The 16703-nt window shown below is 43.5% G+C and overlaps 1 protein-coding gene across 2 annotated transcripts in view; it reads right to left on the bottom strand.

Moving 5' to 3' along the window:
- The window catches only part of APBB1IP (amyloid beta precursor protein binding family B member 1 interacting protein), a 96236-nt gene extending 81953 nt beyond the window's left edge, over positions 1-14283 (bottom strand). The window contains exons 1-2 of one of the 2 annotated variants that reach the window (XM_060192327.1): positions 13505-14283; positions 12922-13084 (exon numbers count right to left, since the gene is read on the bottom strand). The gene's annotated coding sequence lies outside the window, so the exon portion shown is untranslated. The remainder of the gene's footprint in view (positions 1-12921; positions 13085-13504) is intronic. The other variant, XM_060192325.1, reaches the window with a different exon arrangement.
- Between the last annotated feature and the right edge of the window lie 2420 nt (positions 14284-16703).

The raw sequence follows: 16703 nt of genomic DNA, 5'->3' as shown, positions 1-16703 counted from the left end.
TGCTATGTGGAAAACTGGGAAATATTACGCATGTACAAACTATTGTACTTTACTGTCGACTATAAACCATTAATCCCTCAATAGAAAATTTTAAAAAGGGGGGGAGATGAGACTCCTGTCCATCGCACCCAGCTGTGACTTTACTTTCTGAGCCATCACCAGGGTCAGTTTGAGGTGGGTAGTGTCCTTGTCCTTGCCTGGACTCTAAAGAAATTCTTCCTGATGAGAAATGCACAGTGCAATGTATCCTGCACATACTGTGCCTGACCAGGGAGTTCTGAGATGACTACTTAAAAAATTTATTGATATTTGCTCAGTTTCTTGATCTTATTTGTCTTTTCATTAAAATGTAATCGATTTACCATATAACCTTTTGGGAATACAGATTCACAACTCTCTGTGTATGTTTTTAAACCTTACCACACCTACCACTAGAGTCCTAGGACCATATTTGTGGTCAGTCTGACCCTTTCTCCTCTTCCCCTGTGGTAACCATCATATTTTCTAATGAAAAAAATTATTTTCTTCAGAGACTTATACATGCATAATTTCACATTTCACTACTCTGGTTTTCTTTTAAAAATTTTCTTTCTTTCTTTCTTTCTTTCTTTCTTTCTTTCTTTCTTTCTTTCTTCTCCTTCATCTCTTTCTCCTCCTCCTTCTTTTAAAATTCAGATGAGGTCCAGAGTAGAGACATCACAGCTAGAAGTTTCTTTTGATGTCACTGTCTCTTCCATGTGATGCCAGGGCTTAAACTTGGGTCACGTGTATCATGAGGCATCTGCCCTGCTGATGAGCTAGCTCTCCAGCTCTGATGACAATTTTTCTGGAAGGCATTTATTTATTTTGCTCAGTAACTTTCCAGGGAGTGTTTTGTTATCAGCTGATTAGTTTATTTCCCTGGTGGCAACAACTGCAATTAAAGATTTAGCATTATTCATTTTGATTCATCTCTAGACTTTCCAGCCAAGAACCTATTCTTTTATTTATATAAACTATTTTGAAGACTTAATGCTTTACAGATAGGAATGCTAAAGATTTGCTTTATAAAAAATCAAGACCTTTGTAATAATAGTAGTTCCTCTACTGGTCTAGTTAAAAAGTTAAATAAAGATACAGGGGATTTAAAACTTAGTTAAACAATATCTAGTCTAATATTGAGTAAAAACAAGATATTTGTGCCAGCAAAGTAGCTCACTTGAATACTGTGCTGCTTCAACATGTGTATGACTCAAGTTCGAGCCTGGTCCCCACTGCATTGAAGGAAGCTTCAGTGCTATGGCCTCTTTCACTATCTCTCTCTTTACCTCTATTTCTATCTAAAAACAAATAAAAATAGGCAAAAATTAAAATATTTGTTAAAATTAATCATACCAGGAAATCCCAGTAAGTTTCCTAAAAGAAATAATTTAGGCTATATCCTCAGTTCAAAATGTAATATAGATAGAAAAAGCAAGAAAAGATTAAACAGACTTATAAAGCCTTAGGAAAAAAAATTTATAGCAAGAAAATTTCAAAAATAGCAACTTTAAATTATCTAAAAATAACCAAGCAAGAAACTTCTCCTTTGCCTCTCTCTCTGCCTCTCTCTTCCTCTCTCACCAGAATCGAATTCAGATGAAATTTTGGAAGAAAGGGAAAATGAAAGACTTCTACAATGAGAGCAATTAGAGCAGAACAGTACAGATGTAAGGATAAAAGAGACAATAAATAAACAGTCACAAGTATCAGAGAATCTGGTGATTCATAATCTGACCAGAACCAAAAGCACAAAAATGAAATAGAGATGATTCTTCCTAGCATCTTATAATCTTTGTTTTATGATCTACTTTCCCACTAACAATTGATTTCAAGGTAGTATAACTGTCCACTCTTGCCTGTAATGTAACAGAAAGATAATGATCATTCTATCTTCGACTTAAATTAGGTTCTGCAGGTCCATACGAACACAAAAATATGTGAGACTGTCTCCACAGAGGTATATACGTAAAATCAAACAGGTAAAAATAGAAAGTAAAACCATCAAGTTTCGTAAATGTGAGGCGTGATAACCACTCTCTGAAGTCAAGTTGGCAGCACATTCACTCCAAAAAGTTGATGGAGCCGTGACCCAGGCTATGTTTGGGGCAGGCCCTCTTTGCTTTTTGTTTTCTCTTAGCCCTGTGCTTAGTTTCTGATCTCTGTAGATAGCGCTGGAGTGAAGCAGAGGAGTCTTATCTGGCACCCCTGCCCCTGCTTTTATGCTTCCTGATGTCTGTCAGCAGGGCATTTCCATGAAGGCTCCCACCCGTGGTCTAACCACAACATGGCTCCCTTCCCACTTCCTCTTCTGCAAATCCTCCAGCTTGGGTTGTGGAAAAGCAAAATTCAAGCTAGAGAGAGACTGCCTTGGGAATCGGGGAGAAAGTCACCACAGAGTGGGGAAAATCAGAGCCTGGGGAAGGAGGAGAACAGAGCCGGGAGGGTGAGGTGAGGCCCAGGCTGCAGTGGGGGCTGGGCAGAAGACACGCAAATCTCAAGTGGGAGAGTTCCCACAAGAGAGGAACTGAAACGGATGCCCCACAGGAGGAAGTGGGAAAGCAGTGGGGATAAAGGCAAGAAGATACTTGGAGGCAGCACAGACAGACAAGTAAAGGGTGAGCAAGGGTGCTTGCTGCCACCAGGCCCAGGCCCAGGCCCAGGCCCAGGCCCAGGCTCAGCCTTGACACACACACACACACACACACACACACACACACACACACACGCACCCCTTTTGCAGAACCATTATGTTATTTCTCTGGCCTCCAATATATACCTTTTTAAAAAAACATCTATTTTACAGGAGTTGGATGGTAGCGCAGCAGGTTAAACGCAGGTGGCGCAAAGTGCGAGGACCAGCATAAGGATCCTAGTTCGAGCCCCCGGCTCCTTACCTGCAAGGGAGTCGCTTCACAGGCAGTGAAACACATCTACAGGTGCCTATCTTTCTCTCCCCTTCTCTGTCTTCCCCATCTCTTTCCATTTCTCTCTGTCCTATCCAACAACGATGACATCAATAACAACAACAATAATAACTACAACAATAAAACAACAAGGGCAACATAAGGGAATAAATAAATAAATATTAAAAAAATGTTAAAGTTCTTTAAAAATTTTTTTTATTATCTTTATTTATTTATTGGGTAGACACAGCCCGAAATTGAGAGGGAAGGGGGCGATATATATATCTTGACACACAGGCTGGGTGGTGGTCTCCCCATGCCTCTTCCCAGAACACCAGGGGCCATCTCCTCAGCCTCCTGCTCCCCAGGTCCCCAGTGTGGTGAGTCACTCTGCCCTTCCCAACGCCCGTGCACATGCTCTACTCTTTGCAGTTCCCCTTCTCCCCAGCTCAGTCTCTCTGCCCCCTACATCATCAGGACCCTGTGAACACTGTTATCACTTCACCTGACATCTATTCCGATGTCGTCTTCAAAGACTTTTACAATTTCAGGTTTTAGACTTAGATCTGAGGGCCCTTTTTGAGTTAGTTTTTATGTATAGTGCAGTCAAATTTTAAAGGATGAGAACAGAGTGGTTTTTGTATGGAAAGGTGAGAAATGAAAGCACTTTCTCTCTCTCGACATGGTTGGCTTACAGTTCTCTGTAAGTCTATAAAAACATGATTACTAGGTCACATATTCAAATATATATGGCAGTAAACCAGACACCATGGCATACGAAACTGTGGCATGGCAAAAAGAAACTGGTAGTGAGTACCCTACTCCTGTAACTCAGGACCACTGCGAACAGTCAGGGGAAATTGATGAAAATGCCTTCAGAGAGTCACACTTGAGAAACATTGGTTTAGACCAAGTCCATCCATACAAAAAATCAGGCATGGAAATTAATGCTTGGCTTAAAACGCACATATGCCAACACAACACGACAGAAGCGTTACCCCCAAACTTCAAGAACCCCAAGAGCCAAACCAGCAGGTACAGAATTCAATATAATTTCTGGAAGTGTTTTTTACATCTGACTCTCATGACTGTTATCAAGCAATAGTACTCAGTTAAACTTAAGACTCCTTAGACACTTTCTAAAATGCTTATAATGATTTTTTTTGTATTAAAAGTGAGACCGGGGGCTGGGTGGTGATGCACTGGGTTAAATGCACATCATACAAAGCATAAGGACCAGAGCAAGGATGCTGGTTCCAGCTCCCAGTTCCCCACCTGCAGAGGGGTCGCTTCACAAGCAGTGAAGCAGGCCTGCAGGTATCTTTCTTCCCCTCTATCTCCCCCCTTCTCAATTTCTCTCTGTCCTATCTAATAAGAAAAAATGGCCACCAGGAGGAGTGGATTCGTAGTGCAGGTGGGGACCAGGAGCTTGAACCTGGGCCTTTGTGCACTGTAATGCCTGCGCTCAACCAGGCGCCCTACCACCTAGCCACTTTGTTTGCTTTCTTCTTTCTTTTCTTTTCTATTCTTTCGGGATGGGGACTGTTGGAGGCAGGAGACACTTGCCTCACTATATATGAGGTTCCAGGTCTGCAACCCTAGTACCACATGGGAATGTCTCAGCACCAGAAGAAGCTCCGTGAATAGTGGAGCTCGTCCTCTCCGTCTGCCTGTCCGTCTCTATCTGAGATTTTAAAAGAAGGTGGGAAAATGTTGGTCCCGGAGCAATAGGTCTGCACGGGTGTGAGGCTCTGGCTCACAAGGAAGCCTGCCGAGAGAGCACGCTCTGCGTGTGAACGAGTGGGCGGGGAAGGAAGAGCAGAAACGACAACCGCCACTGCCTGGGACAGCAGGTCACACTGTGCAGGATGTGGGTTTCAGGCTTACTGCTCTGCCACTGCTTTCCAGTTTAGAGGACTCAAAAAGAATAAAAATAAAAAATAAAGAGAGAGAGAGAGAAAAAAAAAAGAAGGAATGACTATGGAAGGTTGTCTGTCTTTGCTGCCTGAGGGTGAATAAATCAAGCATCTTCAGGTCTGGTTCACACATGTGAAGGTCAGGTTCCAGGGACAGACCCCATGCACATAAGGAAACACTGTCCCTTTCCTTTCCCCTCTAGTCTCCTCCATGCAGATGAGCAGCTGGCGCATATGAAAACTGGGGCCTATGGGGCCGGGTCGTAGCACACCTGGTAGAGCACACATAATATAGTGCTCAAAGACCCAGGTTCAAGTCCCCACCCCCACTTGTGGGGGGAAGCTTCTGGAGCAGTGAAGCAGTGCTGATGGGATCTCTCTCAAACTCCCTCTTTCTTCTTCTCAGTTTCCCTCTTTCTATCCCCTAAGTAGTTTTTTTTTTTTTTTTAAAGATTTTATTTCTTTATTAAGGAGACAGATAGCAGGAGAGAGAGAAAGAATCAGATATCACTCTGGTACATGTGCTGTTGGGGATTGAACTTGGGACCTCGTGCTTGAGAGTCCCATGCCTTATCCACTGCACCACCTTCTGGACCACAGAAATAAAGTACTTTTAATACTTTTTAAAAACTGGGTCCTACATCTCATCAGCTGGGGCCCTAGTCGGGGAGTCCTGAGATTCCCAAACAGAGATGATGGGCCTAGACCTCAAATAAATCCCTCTCTCCATTGTTACTGGTCATCTCTATCAGGAACAACAAAATAGACCCCTTTGTCAGCCCCCATAGGACTTTGCCCTCAACCTGGATCAACAATGGTAGAGAATGTTCCATCCTCTGAAGGGAGGATGGACAACACACTCTATGCTACACCTGAGGAAGATGGATAGATACTGGGGCAGCTTGGAATGTTCCTATTCATGTCCACAGAATGTGAGCTCAGATCTAGAGGGATGCAGAGGTCACACAGGCTCTGCATTATGTTATGGGCCCCAGATCACATCAAATCAATGGGGTTTACAGTCAACAATATTTATACCTCTTCCCAATATTAGGGAGCTACTCTCTTCCCTGATCCAACTTCCTGGTCATTTTTCCAGCCATGACATCATCTCCCCAGATAATAACTTGGATCCACTGGCATATCAGATTTCAGGCTCAGGGGCAAAAAGAAAAAGGAAAAAAAAAACACCTAGTATAGCCACAGGCCCTTTGGAATATAACTAAAATATGCCTACTAGCTATCTACAAAATGGAGGACCCCCCCAACTCTTCATCTGCACTATTCCAGACCTTAGGTCCATGATTGGTCAACAATTTGTTTGGCTTTGTATGTTAACTCTCTTTTCAACCACCAGGTTCCAGACGCTAGCAGGATGCCGACCAGACTTCCCTGGACAGACAACCCCACCAATGTGTCCTGGAGCTCTGCTTCCCCAGAGCCCTTCCCCACTGGGGAAAGAGAGAGACAGGCTGGGAGTATGGATTGACTTGTCAACACCCATGTTCAGCGGGGAAGCAACTACAGGAGCCAGACCTTCAACCTTCTGCATCCCACAATGACCTTGGGTCCATACTCCCAGAGGGTTAAAGAACAGGAAAGCTATCTGGGGAGGGGATGCGATACAGAGTTCTGGTGGTGGGAAGTGTGTGAAGCTGTACCCCTCTTATCCGATGGTTTGGTCAATGTTTCCTTTTTATAAATAAAAAATTAAAAACAAAAAAAAAAACTGGGGCCTAGAGCCTGCTCACCCTACCAGACAGTGAAGTGTCTGCTTAACCAGGTGAACTGTCCTCTTTCTTTTTTTCTTTAATTTCTTTATTGGCGGATTAAACAGTTTACAGTCGACAGTAAAATACAGTAGTTTGTACATGTGTAACATTTCTCAATTTTCCACATAACAATCAACCCCCTCTAGGTCCGCCTCTGTCTTCTAGGACCTGAGCCCTCCCCCCTGCCTTCACCCACAGAGTCTTTTACTTTGGTGCAATACACCAACTCCAGTCCAAGTTCTGCTTAGTGTTCTCCCTTTTGATTTTGTTGTTCAACTTCTGACTGAGATCATCCCACACTCATCCTTCTCCTTCAGACTTATCTTACTTAACATGATTCCTTTAAGCTCCATCCAAAATCCCGTTGTCAACTAAATGCATGTTTCTACTGTGCTCTCAACTTGGGGTCAGGTCTCTTCTCATTTCTGGAGCTAAAGTTCACAGTCTGACTTTGTGTCTTCTCCTGGGTAGATCTATACGTTTTTGCTTTAGAAACAAAATAAAAGAGATCAACCTCATAGGGCTGCGACGGTGCATGTAAAATTCTTCTTCATATGATGCAAAGTGATAATAATAATAATCAACCATTATCATTATCACCAATAACATTCCCTCTTCAACCTTAGGTGTGTCTTTACTATGCCTACTGCCTATCTCCCCACCAGATTATATTTTACAAATTCAGAGAACTCTGTCTTTTCTGTCCATTGGTCGTTCCCCCACAAATAGAAGAGGATTTGGAAAATATTTTAGACCTATATTTAAAGTGGACATTAAGGTCCTGGATGGTAACTTATCCAGTAAAGTGTGATTTACCACGTGCAAGGTCCTGGGTTCAAGTCCTGACACTACATGGGAGCACCACAACACTGGGGGAAGTTCCAGGCATGGTGGAGCAGTGCTGTGTCTCTCTCTTGCCTCTCCCCCCTTCTTCTCTTTAGAAGAGTGAAATTGTTGGTCTGGGAGTTGTGGTCTCAAGCATGGATGAGGCCCCAGCACTACATTCAAAGGAAAATCTTAGTCATATGGGAAAAAATTGTAGTTCTTAAGTGTCAGATTTTTATTTAGCTCCGAGACTAGAGTTAGTCTCTCACGAGTCTTGGTCATTCATTAATGACTAAGCCACTGCTATTTCCATAGTTCTTACTCTTAGCACTTTATAACTCACTTCTGACTATTTATAGGAAGCTGATTTTACTTCATGGCTCTCTGTGACCATGCTTTGAGTTGATGGGGAGTCTTTTATTTTTCTCCCTCATTTCTCAGCATTTTTATTTTTCGTTTCAATTCTTTTGACATTACGTAAATGTCAAACTATACACATACAAAATTCAAATCAGTTTCCTAAAATGCTTTTATAACTGATCAGATACTGACATTTTTGAATTGTCAGTTACGTCCCATGTGGTGTGGGGAGACGCAAACTCAGGTCCTTGAGTCTGGCAAAGTGTGCACTCTACCGGGAGAACTATTTCCTGGCCCAGCTGTATGTGATTTCTATTATATTTATTTATTTATTTATTTATTATTTATTTATTTATTTTTTAGAGAGACTGAGCAGGAGAGAGGCAGAAGGAGAGCATGAAAGAGACTGCAGCACTGAAGTCTCCTCTGATGCAGTGAGGCCAGGCTCCCACCTTGGTCACTCACTATGCAAGGAAGTTGTTTCTGCTGTTCTATACAGCTTTTTAAAAGTTTTTTTAAAATTATTTATTCCCTTTTGTTGCCCTTGTTGTAGTTATTATTTTTGTTGTTATTGATGTCATCATTGTTGGATAGCACAGAGAGAAATGAAGAGAGAAGGGGAAGACAGAGAGGGGGAGAGAAAGACAGACACCTACAGACCTGCTTCACCGCTTGTGAAGCGACCCCTCCTGCAGGTGCGGAGCTGTAAAAGTTTTTAAGACTTGGGAGTCGGGCGGTAGCGCAGCAGGTTAAGCACACTTGGCGCAAAGCGCAAGGACCAGCATAAAGATCCGGGTTCGAACCCCCGGCTTCCCATCTGCAGGGGGAGGGGTCGCTTCACAAGCAGTGAAGCAGGTCTGCAGGTGTCTGTCTTTCTCTCCTCCTCTTTGTCTTCCCCATCTCTCTCCATTTCTCTCCATCCTATCCAACAACAATGACATCAATAAAACAACAATAATAACCACAACAATAAAACAAGGGCAGCAAAAGGGAATAAAGAAATAAAGTTTTCTTTAAGATTTAACACACTCAAAATAATGACTGTTTCTAGGGGGGGAAAAGGAGACAGAGTATGTAATTGGAAGGGGGTCAGAAGATATATTGGTAATAGTCTACTTTTATAAAGAGGTTTATTTGTTCTTATGAGCAATGAGCGATCAGAGCACCACTCAGCTCTGATGCATGCAGGTGCCAAATATGGGCCCATAGGCATGTAAGTCCTGTGTCTTACTGACCTGAGCTCTCTCTCCAGCCTTAATATTCTACTTCTTAATCTGGGTGATAGAAACCTAGATGCTGACTTTATGATTATTTGATATAATTTACATATGCATCAGGCATCATCTTTTTTTTTTTTTACTAGTGAGTTAATACTGGAATACAAAATTACAAGATAACAGGGGTACAATTCCATATCGTCCCCACCACCCGAGCTCAGTGTCCCCATTCCTTCCATTGGAAACTGCAGAGGTTCTCCCAAGTTCACAGATCTGGGCTGACTATTATTTCTATAACTATCTGTCCCTCTACTGGGTATCATCATTTTTACTACAAAATCTTCCCCACGAACAAAAAAGAAAAGACATTAAGTGATTCTGATATTTATTGGACATACAATTGTTCTTTACTTGCCCTTCAGTTTGATCTGATGTAGCTCTCTGGTTCTAAGTCAATTTGTAGAAACAGTATTTACTGTGTGATTTGGTATTTACCCTCCCCCTCCCAAACCATCTCACTGATGAATCTGTCATATGCTATCAAATCATAAAAATTCCCCAGCAGAATTAGAATAAAACTATTTGACTCTCTACTTCATTGGTTTAATCAGCCTGGAAGCTGTCAAGTGAGACTAGAATATGAGAAAGATAAGAATGCAAACACATGGTTCCTGACAGCGCACGCCAGTTTCTCAAAAGGCATAAACAGCACACAACCCTCACAGATTCTAACACCTCCCTCCCTATTGTAACAAGCCAAGAAGCTCTTTGCTTGGCTGCCAATTTTCACCCTACTTCCTCAACCCAATGCGGTGTAGGGCCCTGAATGCTTCCACTGCAAGGACTGTGGTCACGTGTAGGAAGGACTATGACTGCCTGTTCATGCCTCTACTCTTGGACCGGAAGTTCTTGATGGAAAGGACCCAAGTTTTTTTTTTTTTTTTTTCACCATTTGAGCCTTATCCATTAAACAGCACTTTGGTATTGGTATCACCCAGGTTCTTTTGAGTTCTGCTTCACTGTGTCCCTTTCTCACCTTCTCTGTGCTTTCACTTCCTCTGACAAAAAGGGGGATAAGAAGAGCATAACCCCGGGATATATGGAGTGATGAAAACAATACAGCAGGGGCCAGGCAGTGGTGCACCTGATTAAGCACACACATTACAGTGCACAAGGACCCAGGTTCAAGCCCCTGGTTGCTACCTGCAAGGGGAAAGCTTCACAAATGGTGAAGCTGGGCTGCAGGTCTCTCTCTCTCTCTCCCCCAATTCCTGTCTGTCTTTATTCAATAATAAACAAATAGAAAGAAAACAATGCATCTAAATTGGTATAGGACCTGGCACAGAAGCTACATATTCATACGGTATTATTATTAATACCATTTAGTGATAAAGAGGAAGCTAAACTGATAGAGAAGAAAAAAATAGCTCTTATAATGTATGGTTCTTGGGCTAGGGGTATAGCTTACTGAGTAGGATCCCTGTGTGGTTACATTCATGCCAGGTTCAAACCCCACACCAGGGAAGACACTCTGGAGTTTCTCTGCTTCTCTCTGCTTTTCTCTCTCCACCTCACACAGAACTCTATGTAAAGTAATATGGCGACAAGTATAGTTATTAATTCCAATTCACAGTCGGTGTTGGGGAAGTGTTTGGAATCAGTCAGAACTTCAAGCTCCAGGGTATCTTGGGCTGAGCAAATGTGCTATTTTGGAGTTGTTAGTGCCAGATCTTGTGTCCATCTTGGTACCAACTGGCTAACTGGTCTCAGGAACTTGAGACACTTTGATGGCACAACCCTGGAGTGGAACTAATATATCCTGTAAATGTAACAATCAGTTCTTAAGTCCTGACTATGGTGCCTGGAATTCAGTCAGGATATGAGGTGGTGGCAAATCACATTTTTTAGTCCCTAGAAACTGCCCTGTCATTCTGCCTGTACAACTGTCCCTTAAGCTGATAATAGGCCCACCAATGTCATTCTTTTGTGCTGCTATTCTCTTCTCAAGAGAGTCTAGTGGCTTCTTTTCCAGACAGAGCCATTTCCTCTACAAATCACATTTCTCACGATCATTCACATTACAATACACCATGAACATCACCACAGAGCTATAGCAATCATTTAATATTTTACATCCTGACATGTATGATATCTACTTGAAATCACAATAAATGCTTCCACATGAAATGATTTGCTGTTTAGGATAACAGAATCTATAGCAAACATACACTTTGTCACACTAAAATATCATGCTAATAAGAATCTGTCCATTTTGAGGTATAAATTCCTAAAATCACTCTATTGCCTAAAACACAGATTTTAAGGTCCTTTAAAACTGCAAAAAGTGTGATTATACAAATTGAATACAAGTTCAATTTGTTAAAAAAAAGTATTGACTCGCTAAAGTGATTTAGCTGTAAAAATAAATGAAGCCCAAAAGGATGAGTTCTAAATAAATAAAAGATGCTTTTTTGAAGAGCAGGATGGTTTGAAGAAGATTCAAATACATAACAGACATTTATGATGAGGATTTTTTTTACAAGTAGCTCATTCTAACAATAACATGAAATACAAAGATAAATAGAACTTCTATTTGAAAATGAAAAAAGACAAGTAGGATTATAGAAATAAATAGAACTCTTATTTGTAAGTGAAAAAAGGCAAGAATAGTGGGTGACATTTTTCAGGTTTAAAAATACACAAAGAATTTTAGTGAATCCTACATCATCCAGCAAATAGTTTAGTATTCAAAGTAATCAAATCATTTAGCAACCCATATCAGAAAGTTATAATCCTTGACAAATAACTATCGTGGAATTTTGAAACCTAATATTGTTGTGCCCAAGCTTGAGGTCATCAATTCTCTACTTAGCTCTTACAGGATGGAAACTCACCATCTTACATACAGGCCAGAAATTAGCTCTGTTTTTATTTTATTTTATTTAATAGAACTTCTCAGAAGCAAAGGGTATCACGAGTGTTTCAAAACGGAACACAAATTATTATCATCATCACAATGTTCTCCATTCATTCCTGGTGGTTAGTAGCTCTGACTGCCAGCCTTCCACACTAGACACATTCACAGAATTACAGCCTTTTCTCCATGTCTGTTTTCAAGTCAGACAGAATGCAGCTGCCCCTGTTCTCACTTTGCAATAAGTGATCTGAGGTCCAGAAAGGTTAAAGTAACAGAAATCAAATCCATCCTCCTTCAATGAAAGCCAAATTTGTAGCCAGAATCCAGGTCTTCCAAGTATCCAGGACAGATAGAGAGGCATCAGCACCAATGGGAATGAAGCAGCAAAGGTCTGAAGCTGACCCTGAATTTCTTAGTCCTTTCACAATGCATCAAGCAGAAAAGAAATGCCACCGGGGAGACATTACAGAAGAGATCTGATTGTAGATCCTCTTTTCATTGGACTAGTTAAGTGTTTCAGGCAGGTTGACCATGTGCACTCCAGCACGCAGCTAGCAAACCACCTTCAGAGCTTCTCTCTCTCAGGCTTCACTCTGCATATGCATATCTAGAGTTTGCATTCGGTCAGCAGCTAGTTCACCCCGTCCAGGTCTAACCCACATTATGCCACCAGAAATAATATCCCAGGCAGCTGCAAACCCCTGAGCCTCTTCCCTTTGTTTCCTTCCTCTGTTCCTTCATCTCTTTTGCTACTGTAGTTCCTTTTTTTTTTTTTAACAGACCTGCTTCACCGCCTGTGAAGCGACCCCCCTGCAAGTGGGGAGCTGGGGTCTCAAACCGGGATCCTTACGCGGGTCCTTGTGCTTTGTGCCACGTGTGCTTAACTCGCTGCCCTACCGCCCAACTACCTGTGGGTCCTTTTTAAAACCACTTAGCTGTGTGTGGACTAAGACACAACACATATAGCGTGCAGTTAAGAATGAAAAATACCTTTCTAATTGGAAAATAAGGGGCGCATTGAGCCAGGTTTTGGTGATGGGGGTTAGGGAGAAGTGGGTACTGGTGCTCTGAAGTCTTCTGCAAGCCTCCGGACACTCATTCCAAGTCAAACTGTGGTACTTGTGCTGGTATGCACATCATCCCCCTATTTGATCTTAAAAGGAAAAGACCACCCATTTGGAGGGAGAGAGAAGTTTATAAAAAGAGAAAAGAAAAGGAGGAAGAGGAGGAAGTGGAGGAGGAGAAAGAGGGAGAAGAAGGTGGAGGAGGTGGAGGAGGAGAAATAGTCTTAAAGGAGGGGAACTCTAAGATGACTCGAACACTCCAATTCTCACAGGCCTTGCACTTAAACCCAACGATGGCCCCAAATTCCCCCCCCTGGAATTCCTTCAGAGCCCCACAGGATGGGGCTGCTGGACCTGCCCTGCCCCTCGACCCCCAAGGCCAGGGTTTACCAGCCCAAGTGGATAGAACCCGCGCCCGGCCGGCTAAGGCCCGAACCCGGCCAGACGGGCCGAGCCAGGAGGCCTCCGGGGTCCCGGGCTGCAGATCTAGGCAGGCGGACGCCGCTTACCTCGACGGCTGTGCTGGACGTGGCGGGGGTTCGGCGGGCGGCGCGGGCTCGGGGTGCTTGGGGATCTTCAGGGTGCTCGGGGTGCTCGGAGCTCAGGGTGCTCGGGGTGCTCCGGGTGCTCGAGGAGCTCGGGGTGCTCGGGGAGCTCGGGGTGCTCCGGGTGCTCGGGGTGCTCGGGGAGCTCGGGGTGCTCGGGGTGCTCCGGGTGCTCGGGGAGCTCGGGGTGCTCGGTGCGCCGCCCGGGAGGAAGTGGAGTCAGCGGCGCGAAGACGGGGTCGCTCGCCGCGCAGTTCTGCACAGATCAGCCGGGCTGCAGGCGGCGCCCGCGGGGAGCTGGGTCAGGACGCCCCCAGCCGGGGCTGCTCGCCGGCTCCCGCGGCCTCGGTGCCTCTTACCCTCCCTCCACTTGCATGCAAGGAAAAAGCCCCAAGTCGGGGGGGGGGGGCGGCTATGTCCCTGTCTCAACCCTCTCTGACCTGCGGGCCCCCGGGGGGACCCACCCACCCTTCTAAGCCTCCCCCCACCAGGTAGATGAACAGCTAAGACTAAGGGGACTTAGATAATGGCCTCGCCAAGGCCCCAGGGACCCGTTTTGTTTTGCAACGGCTCTGCGGAGTGTTGACTGCGGCTCTTTCTGTCTGTGCTTCCTCTTTCGGGCTGGTTGTGCAAGGTCGGAGCATGCCACGGGCACAGCCAGCCCTCAGGGTCCCCGGGAGTGGGAGGTGCCCAGGGGGTTGGGGGGTGAGCTCCCCGGCTTCAGCCAGTCCTCCTGATATTTAGCCAAGGCTCACATCCAGAGTGTGTGTGGGGAGGGGGGAGGCTGTGGCCTCTTACTTAATTGTCATAGGGAGTTATTACTCTCTGAGCACAGAGAGGGCCCCACCTCCAACTTAAAAAAAATTATATTATTATATTTATTTTTTAAAAGAAATATTATATTAATTTACTTGTTGGATAGAAACAGCTAGGAATCTTGAGGAAGGGGGAGATAGGGAGAGAGACAGAGAGACACCTACAGCCCTGCTTCACCACCTGTGAAGCTTTCTCCCTGCGGGTGGTGGGGACTGGGGTCTAGAAGCCAGGTACTTGTGCACTGTAACAAGTGTGCTCAACCAGAGGTACTACCACGTGGCCCCCTCTATCTTTCTCTTCCCTCTCAATTTGTCTGTCTCTATCATAAATAAATAAATGATATTTTTTTAAATTAAAAGAAACAAGTACAAAAAAGGAGAAACACAAAGTCAAGCTTGGCCTGGATGTGGTGTATTCTGTGAAAGCCTCTGAGGATGGAGGGGTGGAGGGGGTGTTGGAGTCCTGGTGCATGACGGTGGAAAGGGTTTCTCTATCTCTCTTTATCTCTCTATCTCTCCCCTTTGTAGACTGGCTGTCTCTATACAATAAATAAAGATAATAAAAAAATTTTAAAAAGAGAAAGATACTTGCCCGGCTTCACCACTTGTGAAGCTTCCTCAGTGCTGATTCTCAGACAGGTGTGCCACCAGCAGGCTGTCTCTGTTCTTGTTAAGTTCCACCTATGAGCGAGATCATCCAGTCTCCATCTTTCATTATGGAGACAAAGCTATAGGTCTTCAGCAGAGAACTGATGGGAAATGATCTTCAGATTATGACTCACTAGGTGAACTGGATGGGTGAGTTCTGGAGGTCACAAGGTAGGCAGATAGACTTTTGCTTCTGGAAGAAGTGACATTATGAGTTTGTGCCTATTGGTGGGCAGGGCCTCTGGTGGTCAAGGAAATGGAAGAAGAATGGGTTATGTAGGTAAATGTTTAAGTCACTCTGGTGACCACCATGTCTCTTGTTAAGACTGGAAGACTTTTGAGACTCGTAAAACTCTGAGAAACCAGGAAGCAGTTGTAATTCATGCTAATTTGCATTTCCCCAATGGTTCAGAATATTGATACCTCTTCTTATGTTTATTTACTACATCTGTCTAAATCTCTATATAGGTGAGGTGCTCATATTCAGATATTTAATTTTTTTTTTTTGCCACCAGGGTTATCTTTGTGGTTTGGTGCTGGCACTATAAATCCAACACTCCTGATGACCATTCCCCATCCCACCCCCCATTTTCCCTTTCTATTTTATTGGATAGGACAGAGAGAAATTGCGAGTGGAAGGGGAGATAGAGCTAGATAGAGAGAGACACTTGCAGCCCTGCTTCACCACTCATGAAGTGTCCCTCCTGCAGGTGGGGAACAGCAGCTTGGTTTTGGGTCCTTGCATAAAGTAATATGTGTGTTTAACAGAGTCTGTCACTGTCCAGCCCCGTCCCATCCCATATTCAGATCTTTTAACCATTTCTGTCAGACTTACTAAACAACAATTATTGAGTTATAAGATTTCTTTGTATATTTTGAGAATACTGATGATCTAATACTTAATTTGTGCCCTCTCTGTATCAGCTTCTCTGGTGTATCTCTCTAATACCAGATGTGACACCAGTGTATTGGTCATAGCAGGGCCCTCCCTTTTATGTGTACTGTGGGAAGTATGTCTTCATGATGAAAGAGTTTGTACCAGGATTAAATGTACTGAAAAAGAACACAGTCTTTAGGGAACCCTAGTGTTATGTATTTTAAAAGGTTGGATGGACTATGAATTCTCTAATGTATTTTCACCCAAATTAAGCTCTTTTGACTAGTTTCTTCTGACTCCTGGAGATAGAGGTTAAATTGTACAAACACTTTAGACTATCTGATGAAACTCTATCAAGAGGTAGAGAAGAATTCCAGTGTTAGGTTCCAATTTATTTTTCTGTATATGTTTTTGTATGACAAGATTGCAATGATCGGACTGAGTGATAGCTTAGTCCATAGTGTGCTTCACTATATGTGAGGCCCTGGGTTCAAGTTCTGGCATCATATGGAAGCACCATGGCTGGCACTGAGGGAGCTCCACGGGTGGTAGATCAGTGCTATGGTGTCTCTATTTCAAAAAAGTAAAGGATAAAAATTAAAATAATTAATGTATTAAAAACATGCATTAGACTTTATTGCATTTGACCTTATTTTGTATTTTAGAATCTCAAATTAAGACCTGACAACTTTTTTCCCCCCAGGGTTGTCCCTGGAGCTCAGTGCCTGCACTATGAGTCCACTGCTCCTGGAGGCCATTTTTTCCACTTTGTTGCCATTGTTGTTATTGTAATTGCTGTTGTTGTTGTTGGATAGGACAGAGA

This window comes from Erinaceus europaeus, chromosome 6 (assembly GCF_950295315.1).
Source record: "Erinaceus europaeus chromosome 6, mEriEur2.1, whole genome shotgun sequence".
NCBI lineage: Eukaryota > Metazoa > Chordata > Mammalia > Eulipotyphla > Erinaceidae > Erinaceus > Erinaceus europaeus.
Note: the sequence above shows the minus strand (reverse complement) of the source record. Positions and strands in the feature narration are given on the sequence as shown.